Genomic DNA, 15,025 nt, shown 5'->3' on the forward strand with positions numbered 1-15,025 from the left:
TGGGAAAGGCAAGTAAAAACCTTGAGGCCAGCCAACAGCTCCAGAAGTTTTGGTATGACCAAAAGGCTGCAATGGTTGAATTTCAACCAGGGCAGAAAGTCTGGGTTTTGGAGCCTATGGCTCCCAGGGCACTTCAGGACAAATGGAGTGTCCCTTACCCAGTGCTAGAGAAGAAGAGTCAGGTCACCTACCTGGTGGACCTAGGCACTAGCAGGAGCCCCAAGAGGGTGATCCATGTGAACCGCCTAAAGCTCTTCCATGATAGGGCTGATGTGAATCTGTTGATGGTAACAGATGAGGACCAGGAAGCTGAGAGTGAACCTCTCCCTGATCTCCTCTCATCAAACCCTAAGGATGGCTCAGTTGATGGAGTGATCTATTCAGACACCCTCTCTAGCCAACAGCAATCTGATTGTAGGAAGGTCCTGCAACAGTTTGCTGAGCTCTTTTCCCTAACCCCTGGTCAGACACACCTGTGTACCCATGGTGTGGACACAGGAGACAGCATGCCTGTCAAAAACAACATTTTCAGACAGTCAGACCAAGTTAAGGAAAAGGTCAAGGTGGAAGTCCACAAGATGCTGGAATTGGGAGTAATTGAGCACTCTGACAGCCCCTGGGCTAGCCCAGTGGTCTTAGTCCCCAAACCTCACACCAAAGATGGAAAGAGAGAGATGAGGTTTTGTGTGGACTACAAGACAGATGCCCATCCCATTCCAAGGGCTGATGAAATGATTGATAAATTAGGTGCTGCCAAATTCTTAAGTACCTTTGACTTAACAGCAGGGTACTGGCAAATCAAAATGGCATCTGGAGCAAAAGAAAAGACAGCATTCTCCACACCTGATAGGCATTATCAGTTTACTGTTATGCCCTTTGGTTTAAAGAATGCCCCTGCCACCTTCCAAAGGTTGGTGAATCAAGTCCTTGCTGGTTTGGAGTCCTTTAGTGCAGCTTATCTTGATGATATTGCTGTCTTTAGCTCCAGCTGGCAGGATCACCTGGTCCACCTGAAGAAGGTTTTGAAGGCCCTGCAATCAGCAGGCCTCTCTATCAAGGCATCCAAATGCCAGATAGGGCAGGGAACTGTGGTTTACTTGGGACACCTTGTAGGTGGAGACCAAGTTCAGCCACTCCAGCCTAAGATCCAGACTATTCTGGACTGGGCAGCTCCAAAAACCCAGACTCAAGTCAGGGCATTCCTTGGCTTGACTGGGTATTACAGGAGGTTTGTGAAGGGATATGGATCCATAGTGACAGCCCTCACAGAACTTACCCCCAGGAAAATGCCCAAGAAGGTAAACTGGACTGTAGAATGCCAACAGGCCTTTGACACCCTCAAACAAGCAATGTGCACAGCACCAGTTCTAAAAGCTCCAGATTACTCCAAGCAGTTCATTGTGCAGACAGATGCCTCTGAACATGGGATAGGGGCAGTTTTGTCCCAAACAAATGATGATGGCCTTGACCAGCCTGTTGCTTTCATTAGCAGGAGGTTACTCCCCAGGGAGCAGCGTTGGAGTGCCATTGAGAGGGAGGCCTTTGCTGTGGTTTGGTCCCTGAAGAAGCTGAGACCATACCTCTTTGGTACTCACTTTGTAGTTCAAACTGACCACAGACCTCTCAGATGGCTGATGCAAATGAAAGGTGAAAATCCAAAACTGTTGAGGTGGTCCATCTCCCTACAGGGAATGGACTTTATAGTGGAACACAGACCTGGGACTGCCCATGCCAATGCAGATGGCCTTTCCAGGTTCTTCCACTTAGAAAATGAAGACTCTCTTGGGAAAGGTTAGTCTCATCCTCTTTCGTTTGGGGGGGGGGTTGTGTAAGGAAATGCCTCCTTGGCATGGTTACCCCCTGACTTTTTGCCTTTGCTGATGCTATGTTTTGATTTGAAAGTGTGCTGAGGCCTGCTAACCAGGCCCCAGCACCAGTGTTCTTTCCCTAACCTGTACTTTTTTTTACACAATTGGCACACCCTGGCATCCAGGTAAGTCCCTTGTGAGTGGTACTCCTGGTACCAAGGGCTCTGATGCCATGGAAGGTCTCTAAGGGCTGCAGCATATCTTATGCCACCCTGGGGACCCCTAACCCAGCACAGACACACTGCTTGCCAGCTTGTGTGTGCTGGTGAGGACAAAACAAGTAAGTCGACATGGCACTCCCCTCAGGGTGCCATGCCAACCTCACACTGCCTATGCAGTATAGATAAGTCACCCCTCTAGCAGGCCTTACAGCCCTAAGGCAGGGTGCACTATACCATAGGTGAGGGCACCAGTGCATGAGCACTGTGCCCCTACAGTGTCTAAGCAAAACCTTAGACATTGTAAGTGCAGGGTAGCCATAAGAGTATATGGTCTGGGAGTCTGTCAAACACGAACTCTACAGCACCATAATGGCTACACTGAAAACTGGGAAGTTTGGTATCAAACTTCTCAGCACAATAAATGCACACTGATGCCAGTGTACATTTTATTGTAACATACACCCCAGAGGGCACCTTAGAGGTGCCCCCTGAAACCTTAACCAACTACCTGGGTAGGCTGACTGGTTTTAGCAGCCTCCCACACTCGAGACATGTTGCTGGCCACTTGGGGAGAGTGCCTTTGTCACTCTGTGGCTAGTAACAAAGCCTGTACTGGGTGGAGATGCTTATCACCTCCCACTTGCAGGAGCTGTAACACCTGGCGGTGAGCCTCAAAGGCTCATCCCCTTTGTTATAGCGCTACAGGGCATTCCAGCTAGTGGAGTTGCCCGCCCCCTCCGGCCACGGCCCCACTTTTGGCGGCAAGGCCGGAGGAGATAATGAGAAAAACAAGGAGGAGTCACTGGCCAGTCAGGACAGCCCATAAGGCAACCTGAACTGAAATGACTCTGACTTTTAGGAATCCTCCATTTTGCAGATGGAGGATCCCCCCAATAGGGATAGGAATGTGACCCCCTCCCCTTGGGAGGAGGCACAAAGAGGATGTAGCCACCCTCAGGGTTAGAAGCCATTGGCTACTGCCCTCCCTGACCTAAACACACCCCTAAATTATGTATTTAGGGGCTCCCCAGAACCTAGGAACTCAGATTCCTGCAACCTAAGAAGAAGAGGACCGCTGAGCTGAAAAACCATGCAGAGAAGATGGAGACACCAACTGCTTTGGCCCCAGCTCTACCGGCCTGTCTCCCTCCCTTCTAAAGACACTGCTCCAGCGACGCTTTCCCCAGGACCAGCGACCTCTGAATCCTCAGAGGACTGCCCTGCTCTAGAAGGACCAAGAAACTCCCGAGAACAGCGACCCTGTTCATCCAAGACTGCAACTTTGTTTCCAAAGAAGCAAGATCAAGACAAACTGCGTTTCCCGCCGGAAGCGTGAGACTTGCTACTCTGCATCCGACGCCCCCGGCTCGACTTGTGGAGAAACAACACTTCAGGGAGGACTCCCCGACGACTACGAGACTGTGAGTAGCCAGAGTTGTCCCCCCTGAGCCCCCACAGCGACGCCTGCAGAGGGAATACCGAGGCTCTCCCTGACCGCGACTGCCTGACTCCCAGATCCCGACGCCTGGAAAAGACTCTGCACCCGCAGCCCCCAGGACCTAAAAGATCGGAACTCCAGTGCAGGAGGGACCCCCAGGAGGCCCTCTCTCTTGCCCAGGTGGTGGCTACCCCGAGGAGCCCCCCCCCTTGCCTGCCTGCATCGCTGAAGAGACCCCTTGGTCTCCCATTGATTTCAACGACAAACCCGACGCGTGTTTCCACACTGCACCCGGCCGCCCCGTGCTGCTGAGGGTGTACTTTCTGTGCTAACTTGTGTCCCCCCCGGTGCCCTACAAAACCCCCCCTGGGCTGCCCTCCGAAGACGCGGGTACTTACCTGCTGGCAGACTGGAACCGGGGCACCCCCTTCTCCATTGAAGCCTATGCGTTTTGGGCACCACTTTGAACTCTGCACCTGACTGGCCCTGAGCTGCTGGTGTGGTAACTTTGAGGTTGCTCTGAACCCCCAACAGTGGGCTACCTTGGACCCAAACTTGAACCCCGTAGGTGGTTTACTTACCTACAAAAACTAACAAATACTTAGCTCCCCCAGGAACTGTTGAAAATTGCACTGTCTAGTTTTAAAATAGCTATATGTGATTTATTTGAAAAGTATGTATGCTATTGTGATTATTCAAAGTTCCTAAAGTACCTACCTGCAATACCTTTCATTTGAAGTATTACATGTAAAATTTGAACCTGTGGTTCTTAAAATAAACTAAGAAAATATATTTTTCTATTCAAAAACCTATTGGCCTGGAATTGTCTTTGAGTGTGTGTTCCTCATTTATTGCTTGTGTGTGTACAACAAATGCTTAACACTACTCCTTTGATAAGCCGACTGCTCGACCACACTACCACAAAATAGAGCATTAGTATTATCTCTTTTTGCCACTATCTTACCTCTAAGGGGAACCTTTGGACTCTGTGCATACTATTCCTTACTTTGAAATAGTGCATACAGAGCCAACTTCCTACAGCAAATATTTCTGGGTAATACTACTTCTTTTTGACAGGACCATATCAGGACGATTTGGGACTAGGGTCATTCCTAATTCCCCTTGTTCATCCCAAGCCGACAAGTTAGCCCCATCCTTCAAAACATACATGGTTCTCACTGCACAGTTCTCTTTGAATTGCAAATAAGCCTCAAATGTACTGATCACTTCTATCTGCTTTGTATATATGATTCATTCATTACCATATTATCAAAATACGTAAAATATGCAATATTCATTACTGTGAATGGGGAACCTGAATCTGCTAGAAGTTTCACATTCTTAATGTTCACTGAAAGTACACAAAAGGTGGAGGTTTTCTTTTGTGTGTCTCTATCATTGATAATATTTCAACAGTTCCGCTCCCTCATTGACTACTAGATGAAAGCATGAGGATAACGTTCTCATCTTCATCAGAATCCAAGTAGTCTTTTCTGTCATTTTAACCGTTTATGATGTTGTATTATTCGTGCTAGCGCTTGCTCTGCATACACGTGCAAAGCTACCTCTTTTCCCACACTTGAAGCATGGTTGGCTCACAGCTGCACAATATTTGTAGAATTACCCATGTGTGATTTACTTCCGCAACGGAAGCATGACATCTCAGTCTTTTTGCTTTTATTCCTGGACAGTGAAACCTTAGGTTCGCATTATCCATTTGCTTTATTTCCTTTTACAGTTGTTTTTGCACTTTGTTTCACTTTTGTTTTATTTCAGCAGACTTGATGCCATCGTTCATTTACTGCATGCAATGTAGTGAATGTTCAATACTCCTAGCTAGCTTCAAAGCAGTTTCCAAGTCACAGTCTTCTGTGGCTAAAAGTTGTTCTTGTATCCTTTTGTTATTTGTTCTCTCATTTAGTTGATCTCGTATTATCTCATCTCTGAACTCCATGTAATAGCAACTTGTTGTCAGTGTATGGAGTGCACTGTACCACAAAATCCTCCACAAAATCCTCCCAGGTCTCTGACTGCTCTCTTGTAAAAGTTCTCTTCTCACTGGTCCCTCGCTCATTTCTCGACCCCCCGTAGTAGCATGTGACCATCACTAAATTTGGTCTTGCCCTGTTATATGCCCTATGAGCAATGAAGTACTGCAACTTTTTACTGAGGTCTCTGTGCATCAAGGGCAGTAAAACTTAGACAACATATCTAGTGAGCCTGTCCCTGTTTTCCACAAACTTCCTGAGGTTCAGGGTAAGGTGAAAGAATGAAGTGGTGGCAAAGCTGGGGTGTAGTGGAGTCATATACAGGTTCCATTGTGCAACAGTACTTCATTTGCAGTATACAATGTGAGATGTGGTTGAACGCTAAAGCTAGAATTGGAAGGGACAGAAGAGCACATAGTAAGATCTGGAGGTATATGTGTCAATAAACTCTGCTAGTGGTTGTGTCTAAGGTGGAATGCACTACCTTGTTGATCTTTGTTGCATGAAGGGAGCCTGCAACAGAGCTGGGTGGCTCATAAGAGCTGTAGGCATGAATATAAGGAGAAGTGCTGCAAGATTGTGCACAGCCGAAAAAGGGTTAGAGTGTGCTGATACCCTTTACCATGGTCATATCCCTGGATCCTTCTCCCTTCTGCCTTGTCTCTCTCTCACCTGTTCAGAAAAGTGAGGCAAATTCCAACTCCTCAACAAAGAAGAGAATGAGTTATAATGGGAGCCATTCATACAGAGAAGCAGCTTTTGGTTGCTCCCTCAGATTGTGTTCACCTGTGGATCTGAAGCCCTAGTTGCATTTGTACTCATTAAGTGTACATGGTACAGTGCATCATATCTAGATGTCAGAAAGAGCTATAGACATGGATGTCTTAGGTCCCATTCCAGTTGTTAAAGTGTTTGGGAAAAATAGAGTATATAAGAAGAAAGTATTGTGAAGTTACAAAAGGGAAAAGGCTACATTTTGGGGGCGAAGGGGTGAGCGGGAATGAAATTTACAGATTAGCTGTAAATGAGACCTGGGTGTGCAGTGAGCACCCATACATAAGCAGAATGTCAAGAGGTCCTTGCTCCTTAGTGTTTGGTGAGTGTCTGAACAACACTTGCTGAACCAGGAGAGAGGTCTACACCACACTATGGAAGTGTTGCAGGTTGTGTCACGCTCAGGAAGGCGTGCAAGATAAGTTTTTGATGCAAAGACCTTTGTATATTGGTACTTAATTTGTGCCAGTGGTTACAGCTGGCACTCACTTGTGAGAGCAGGACTTGTATTTAGTCATCATACTGACCAGAACAGTGAGAAAGGAAGAAAAGGGACAAAGAAGGAGGGACAAAAGGATAGGAATGCAGTGTTAAAAGGAGAAAGGAGAGATGGGAAAGAACCTGCAGGAGTGAGATAAAGCCAGGAAGATATTTTTGATCTTTTTACACTTTTTTCTTTCATTGAAAAAGTGAATGAACACATTTCTTTTATATTTTTTATTTAAAATGTACAATTCTGCCATGTCACACATGGAAGCACCATAATGAATCAAGCAGTTAATACAGAGCATAATGAAAGAAAAGATCCCATTCAAATCTAATTCAGTTAATATCATGAAAGCGAGCACCCTCTCAAGGTATTTGGGATTCGTCAGCAAATAGCTCCCACTAATGATCTCACCTAACTCCTATTAATTTATTCTATCACAAATGAACTGTAGTAAATGCATGGAATGGTTCTTTGAGAGCACAAGACTAATCCCAGTAGCCGTGGGCTCCGGAACAGTGTAAGGCACTTTATCGCCTCATAATGAGTAGTAAGTGATATATATATATATATACATATATATATATATATATATATATATATATATATATATATATAAAATGACAATATTATGTCCTTTTTTCCCGGTCACCTAGTTTTATCACAAATCTATGGACTCTTTTATAAGCAACACTCCTCCACGCAGGCCATCACAAGCAACTGTTTGTGTATGACCTATACATAGACACAACCTTGACATGTAAGACACAAAAATGAACAGTAGGAATAAGTCAAGGTGAGAGTTCCTTTACAAACAGGAGCAGGTTTCCTGTCGGGCCGGGTCAGGGAATCGGATGTGGCTAATCCACAATATTCCAGATAAACATATATACATTATACATTTGTTTAAGTATTAGATGCTAGGAATACAATATGGTTCTCTGTTAACTCTCCTTATTTGCCCTTTTGGTAATATACATAAGTTATAGGAAGAACATGCAATGGAACAGCAAAAAATACATGGCTCTCATTTGGTGGTTTTATCTCCAACAGCTTTCAAAGATCATTGCAGTCACAGTTTCAGCTTTTTGTTCTACATCACTGGTATTGAGAATTACTTCTGAAAAAAAGATAACAATATTGAGTTAACTTAAAAACGTGAAATTGAGATCAACAGGTTCGCAACTTCTAAACACACACAGTTCTTGCACACGCCAATAAAACAATCACATATAAAAGTATCATTCATTGGGACCAGGCCCCTTTTCCTACTGGCAGAGACAAAATAAGGATGATGAAATGGAATGTTACACAAAGCCATATGTAGTATTTATAAAGGAATGTGCCAAACATTTCCCTCCATCTTGTTTTTTTTGTCTGTGAATCGCCCCAAGGGGAGAATAGAGGTGTATCCTGGATGGTGATCGTGAAATCAGAATGCCTAGGAACTCAAACTGCAACCCATGATTAAGAACATGGGTATAATAGTTTGGGCTATCTTGATGAGCGCTCCCTTCCATGGTCTCGAGGGGTTTGGAACTGGAACTAAATTGGGTGATTTTGGTCTCTCTTTTATACAAAGCCTGTGGACGGGGATGTGGATCTACTGTCTAAAAATTCAGAACCAGTTTGGGGGGGTTCCAAATGCAGCCTTATTTAAAAGTGATGTTTCTTACAGCAAGTATCACTGGGCACGCCTCCAAACTGGAGCACCCACCACACAGGCACAGTGAAGTGTGAGGTTTCTCGAATTGGGTGTGATCAGCCCAACTGAAGAAGTAATCAGTGGGGCAAGCCTAACCTAGCATTGTCTTCACCTTGCATAACAAAAACCGCAAGTCCCTCCTCTCACCTGTACCATTAACCAAATGGCAGTACTGAGGCAGACTAAGCAGCAGCTCCTTGCTAACAAAAGTCCTCCTGGAATTTCTAAAAATAGCTCTGTCTTCGTCCTTCTCACTTCAGTGTCTGGATCTCCACATCCCAGCCACATGAATACAAACAATCCACATCCACTCTCTGGAACAGATGCCAAATTCTCCATCTTGTTCTATGCCAGCAATGGTTATCCCAATGTGGACCCACTGGCTTCAGTACACAGGCTCAGTCACACATATAGCCCTATGACTGTGCAGGAAAGCAAATAATTTTATTGCAAACTTTGATTACGACATTATTAGAACACAATTTAAACATGCATTTATTTTTCTGCACACATGTAACTCACATTAATAAAATTCACTTAACTCAATATAGGTATGGTTAGTTCATTTTTATTTAATATTTCACTTCTAATATTCATCTAGTAAAATACTTTTGCATTATGCCATGTCAATAATTCTATAATTATAGATATAATTAAATATAAATGCACAATACCTTTCATGTGAAATGTAATGCCAAGATACAAATGACAGTCAGATTGTCCACCATATGTTCACATTTTACATTTCTATGTTAACTTCTCTGTTAGACTTTTTAAAGTAAAGGTTTGCAAGTGGCCTTATGCAAACTTTAATGGCACTGATGTATTAATAAAATTTGATCTCTGTCAACCGAAGTGGAAGCGTGTGGGATAACTCCCCTCTTTTCAGGACTGTAGTAGGGAGGAGTTGCTGGCAGTGACCATGGTGGCACTCTTTCCTGTATGAATCTAATCAGGAGTGATGTTTTGGAAATGGATGTAGTAGTGATGTCTAAGGGCACGAACTGGTGAAAGTTTGCTTAATACGTTAAAAGATGATATATTAAGTTATCACTCCTGATTCTGCTTCACATTGGCTAAATGAAAAAGATGCCGATTTGCTGATGTGGAGCAGCATCTCTAAATCCCACACCACCACTAAAAAAAAGAATGATGATGCATACACGTGCAGGTAGTCACTCGTTTGCACGATCAGCTTTAGAAGATTATCAAAGTGCATTATGTATTAATATAGGTGGCTAACTGAAAACAGTAACGCTATTGACAAACGGTGCGGACAGATGTGCCTCGAATCATTTTAGAGGAGCAGAGACAGTCAAAACATAGAGAATACCAATCCAGAGGCCACAACATTTTTTATAAACATGAAATGGATACGACTCATTTCGGTTATACCTGTATGTGCTGCTTCAAATCCCTCACGGGGCATTCTTTAAACTCCTCACCTTTAGTACATCTGACCGGTGCGCCTTTGCAGTTCTTGTGTTTCTTGATTAGAGAAGTCAGTGGTAAAAAATCAACACCTGTGTTCTCCGCCGATGGCTCATTGACTATGGTGGCCTGATAAAATGCAGATAGGAATTCACGCCTCCGCATCAAACAGGTCAGGCCACGTTCACATTAGGCAGGCCCCAGGGGGTTATTAATCATCCATTCCGGGTAATACTTCAGTTAAAACAATGGTTTGATGTTTTTGGAACTGAAGCATGTCAGGGGAGGAGAAGGAGGTAAAAGATTTCCATGAACTGAGGGAGAAGCGTTCGAATCCATGGCTCATTTCTTTGACATTTTTAGCGTGGAAAGTGTTTGGGAAATATTTCCCTGAATCACTATTTATAAAATGTGGCGAATTTTGCTTAAAAATCTGCATGCTTCTGTGAAAATCCGCCTCGCTACTCTTTGCGTGGCCACCCTGATATGAACATAAGGTCTCCGCTCATGCAGCAAAATACCATATGGTATATTCTCTTATGCACAAGAGGGTGCTCATTCCTAACACCAAAGTGCCAAGGGTCTCAGGCTCTATTGGTTTTTCCAGGGAACCGAATCAGTGCTCCAAGGTGCTTGGGGCAAGGGAGCCATCTCCTTAAGCACTTTCACTGTAAGCCTTTGAAAGCCTTTTCACTCACTATGAAAAAGTATAGGCCATTCTCCTTTCTGAAGGCTTGTATAGATGTTACTGTGAGGAATAATATACGGAGTCCTATGCTTTTCAGGCTCATGGTACTTCAGACCAGTTATTCTGAAAATATCCGGCATTTAAGGCCATCTAAATAATTATAAATGCAGAGCGACTGAGCTGTCCAACCTGAATGCAAAATTAATTTCTGCCATTGGCTTGCCTTGTATCTCTATACTCAAGCAAGATAATGTTAGACTGCTCCTCACTCCGCTGACCCGTAGGCAGCTAAACTGACATTGTTTGACAGGATAGCACTCAATCCATTTAGTGTAAGTTTAGGAATTCCTTGCTACAAAGCTCACAAACATCCCTCTCATGATTGACACTCTATTAGAAACGTTTTCAGGAGTACACATGTCATTATATTTTGGGGAAGTGAACCCCCACAGGATCACCAAACTCAGTTTGGCAAGTAAGGATTGAGCGTGTAGTGTAGCGAGAGTGTCATGGTTCCTAGTGCACATAAGGGAATGGGCCCGGTTCCTGCTTGAATAATAAAATACAATACCCAGTGCTCAATGGGCCCCGCTGGCCTCTGGGCCCTGGTGCACCGCACCCCTGCACCAATGAAAGCTACGCCCATGGGCTGAGCCTGAAATAATTTTACCTTTTTATTAAAGTAGCAGCAGCACCACCACACAAAAACCTTGAACCGCTGGCGAAGGGACCCAGGACTCTTGTATAGCTGTGCTCATTTAATGAACACACAGATTTCTGGAACACCATGCTTCTTACTTGTCCATGGTACACTCATACTATTTTTGGTGTTTTGGCAGATTTAGATTTAGAGTTATTTATTTATTTGCATGATTATTTAAAATAATTACAAATTAAAAAAAAAAATCAATTGCTATTAAAAACCACTGTTATGAGGAAAACACTGATGTAGTAAAACGACATAATGAAAACATTCAATGAAGGCCAGCCTAAGATTCTTTTCGAGTTTTAAAACTGATATTGCATGAATGAAGTCATTGTTTAATAGACACACCTCGAATTAGTTCAGGTTGCGCATCGTCTTCATCAATGGCTACTGGGAGAACAGCAGTTCTGTTGCCGGGTTCATTAACTTTACAAAGCGGGGTGCCACTTGCGCTGATTACCCCCTCAGGCAGGTTTCTAAGGCTCCTTGACAGGTCCAGATGTTAAGGGTGCGCCAGAGGGACTTGAGACAAAACTTTCTCAAAGAAGTCACTTCCTCGCAGATGCATAGGACATGGATCAGAGACTCTTCACTCTTGGCGCAGAGGTGTGAAAGGTAGATGACATCAAGAAGGTGAGCTCCAATCTTTTATTCCTCTCACCATAACATCCCAATCGTAACTGCCCTCTCCCCGATGTTCCAGATTCCATGCCGGGAACTGGAACCTCGATGCCCCACCATTCTGTTCATAACATCTCTTCACACCCCCCTTCCTTCACAATAATGAAAATGAAACTGAGGAGTAACAACAATAAAAACATATATCAACATATATACATAAATGCAAGCACAGCACAAGATACAAAGTACATCCTGATTGCTATGCTAAACTAATTCATGCTGTAGTCTTTGAACTTTGTAGGGCATGACTTCGTCCTTCTCGAAATTCTCCTATTATTACCACTACCCTTGTAACATTCTCTTGTTTGAATGCCCATCTTTCTACCAACATACTCCATTTTAGATTCTAGTACAATTGAAAGAAATTATTTGTTCCACGTTTTTCCATTTTCTAACACCACAACCTGATCTTTGACTTTGATTACCTTTGCGGGAGAAGAAAACCTAGATAACCTCTTCCCCTTAATTCTCACCCAATTACCTTCCTGAACAGTTAAACATCTGTGTTACTTTTCCTTGGTTCTCTATTTCTCCTGCACCACAGGTCTCATATCCACTATGCTTCCCATTTTATCAATATCAGCATTCTTTCTGGCCACCCATTCCTATTTAATTTAGAGCAAGCTACTCTACCTCTTAGTAATGTGAAAGGAGATATCCCTGTACTTATATGGGGAGTGGTTCTTATTCCCCATATTAAATCTTCAACAGCTTCTTTCCAAGGTAATCCATTGACAAGAGCCAACTGCAAATTGTCTTTTATAACACAGTTCAGTCTCTCCACTAACCCATTGCTACAAAGATGGTAAAGGGATGCTTTATGCCAGAGTTAGCTAAAACATCCCCCACCTCTATTGACACTAGTTTGTACCATTACCAGTTACTTTATCTTCTGAGAAACCTTCCCTCAGAAACACTTCCTTAAAAACATTAGTGACTGAATCAGTGTTTATATTATCTGCAAATTTTATTTCAGGCCATTTGGTCATATAGTCCACCATCACTAGAGCATACTTTGGTGAACTTCCCCTTACTCCAAAAGGTCCTGAGATATCAAACGCCACCTTAGACCATGGCACACTTTGAACCTCAGTCGGGTTCACAGGCAGAGGATATGTTACCTATCATTTATCACTCAATACACACATGCAACAGTCATGGACATAATGTTCAATTGCTCTATCTACTCCAGGCCACCAGAAATCTTTTTCTTACTCTATGCTTCATAGCACAGATATCAAGATGCACCTCGTGTGCCAAGTCTAGCACTCTTGTACGTAAACTGCGGGGGGCTATTAATTGACTACTTCTGCACATTATGTCCCTAACAATGGACAACTCCTCTTCATTCCTTTTGTAGGGAATAAATGCTTCCGGGTGTTCTTCGCAATGGGCCATCCCCTTGTGAGAAAGTTCTCCTGCAATTGTTCATCATTCAGTAATGCATCTATCCACTCCTGCTCCGTCAAGGCTCCCTTTGGACTTCACTGACCAAACTCACTACACACACCATTTCTAAATCGCCGACAACGCCCAGATTGTCTTCACTCTCTTTCAGGGGTAATCTGGAAAGACAATCAGCTAACCGATTCTTCAGATTTACTCTAGTTTATAATTGAATTCCTGTAGTCTATATTGCCACTTTGCAATGCGTGGAGTAGCTCTGCCCCCTCCCTTTGTGGTGAATAGGTCCATTATGGTCTGTTCTCAAAATGAACTCTTTCCCCACAGAAAATTCTCAAAATGTTCTACACCCCACCACATAGCTTTTTCAATTGTAGAGTAGCCCTTCTGAAGGCTCTTGACGCAAATGCAATAGTTTCCTCTTTTGCATCATTCCTCTTTTGCATAAGTACAGAACCAAGACCTATATTACTAGCATCAGTGTAAATTCTACATGTATCATTGATATCAAAAGCCTTGAGGGGATGTGCATCTGTGATACTCTTTTTGATTAACTCAACTCTCTTGTTATATTCGTTGTCTCACATACAGTTGGTGTTTCTCTTCAGAAGATTACATAAACATGCTGTCATGTCAGAAAAATTGTGAACAAATTTCGCATGGTATTCTACTAAGCCAAGAAATGGCGAAGTTAGTCTTTCTCGTAGTTATTGCTGCATGTTGAATAGCATCTAAAATTTTCTATTTGGGTTCAACACCTTTTTCTGATACATGATGCCCCAAGTCATCTGTGCCTTTTTGCATACATTTGCATTTGTCTTTCCTTACAGTCATCCCACTTGTTTTGATAATTTCCAACACATCCTGCACTCTTTCATCATGTACCTCTTCAGTGTCACCAAATATCAAAATATCGTCTTAAAAATACATGACTCCTTTTTTGTTAATAAAAAAATTGTTCACCAATTGTTGAAATATTGCAGATGCAGAGGTCAGTCCTAACAGCATACAGAAATACCTGTACGCTCCTTCAGGAGTCACAAATGACGTGTAATGTCTATAATCCCCACTCCACTCTCTGATGGTAGGCAGATAACATGTCAAGAGAAGTAAAAATGTATCTCCTTTCAAAACATTTCATTGATATTTGGTAATAGTTGCCGATCAACCCAAATATTGGTGTTTAAGTCTCTCAAATCCACACAAGTCTTAAGGATTTGTAGGCCTTATGCGCCAAAACTATGTGAGCCTACCATTCTGACCCCTTAATGGGCTCAATTATGCCCAAAGAACATAATTTTTCTAATTCTCACTTTAATTCAGTGTGTAACCCTAGTGGTACTTTGTGCACCATATGAGCTACAGCTCTGGCACCTTGTTTTAACATTATGCAATGTTGAAACCTTTTGAGTTTTCGTAATTTATCAGCAAATGTAAGGAAATGCCTCCTTGGCATGGTTACCCCCTGACTTTTTGCCTTTGCTGATGCCATGTTTTGATTTGAAAGTGTGCTGAGGCCTGCTAACCAGGCCCCAGCACCAGTGTTCTTTCCCTAACCTGTACTTTTGTTTACGCAATTGGCACACCCTGGCATCCAGGTAAGTCCCTTGTAACTGGTACCCCTGGTACCAAGGGCCCTGATGCCAGGGAAGGTCTCTAAGGGCTGCAGCATATCTTATGCCACCCTGGGGACA

At 43.3% G+C, this 15,025-nt stretch overlaps 1 long non-coding RNA gene across 1 annotated transcript; it reads right to left on the bottom strand.

The window, feature by feature from the left end:
• Nucleotides 1-6,931: 6,931 nt before the first annotated feature.
• LOC138293063 (uncharacterized) lies at nt 6,932-10,094 on the bottom strand. Its single transcript, XR_011202890.1, has 2 exons — nt 9,867-10,094; nt 6,932-7,836 (listed from the first exon to the last, which is right to left on the bottom strand). It is a non-coding gene; the product is annotated as an uncharacterized lncRNA (long non-coding RNA).
• Between the last annotated feature and the right edge of the window lie 4,931 nt (nt 10,095-15,025).

This window comes from Pleurodeles waltl, chromosome 4_2, assembly GCF_031143425.1.
Source record: "Pleurodeles waltl isolate 20211129_DDA chromosome 4_2, aPleWal1.hap1.20221129, whole genome shotgun sequence".
Classification (NCBI taxonomy): domain Eukaryota; kingdom Metazoa; phylum Chordata; class Amphibia; order Caudata; family Salamandridae; genus Pleurodeles; species Pleurodeles waltl.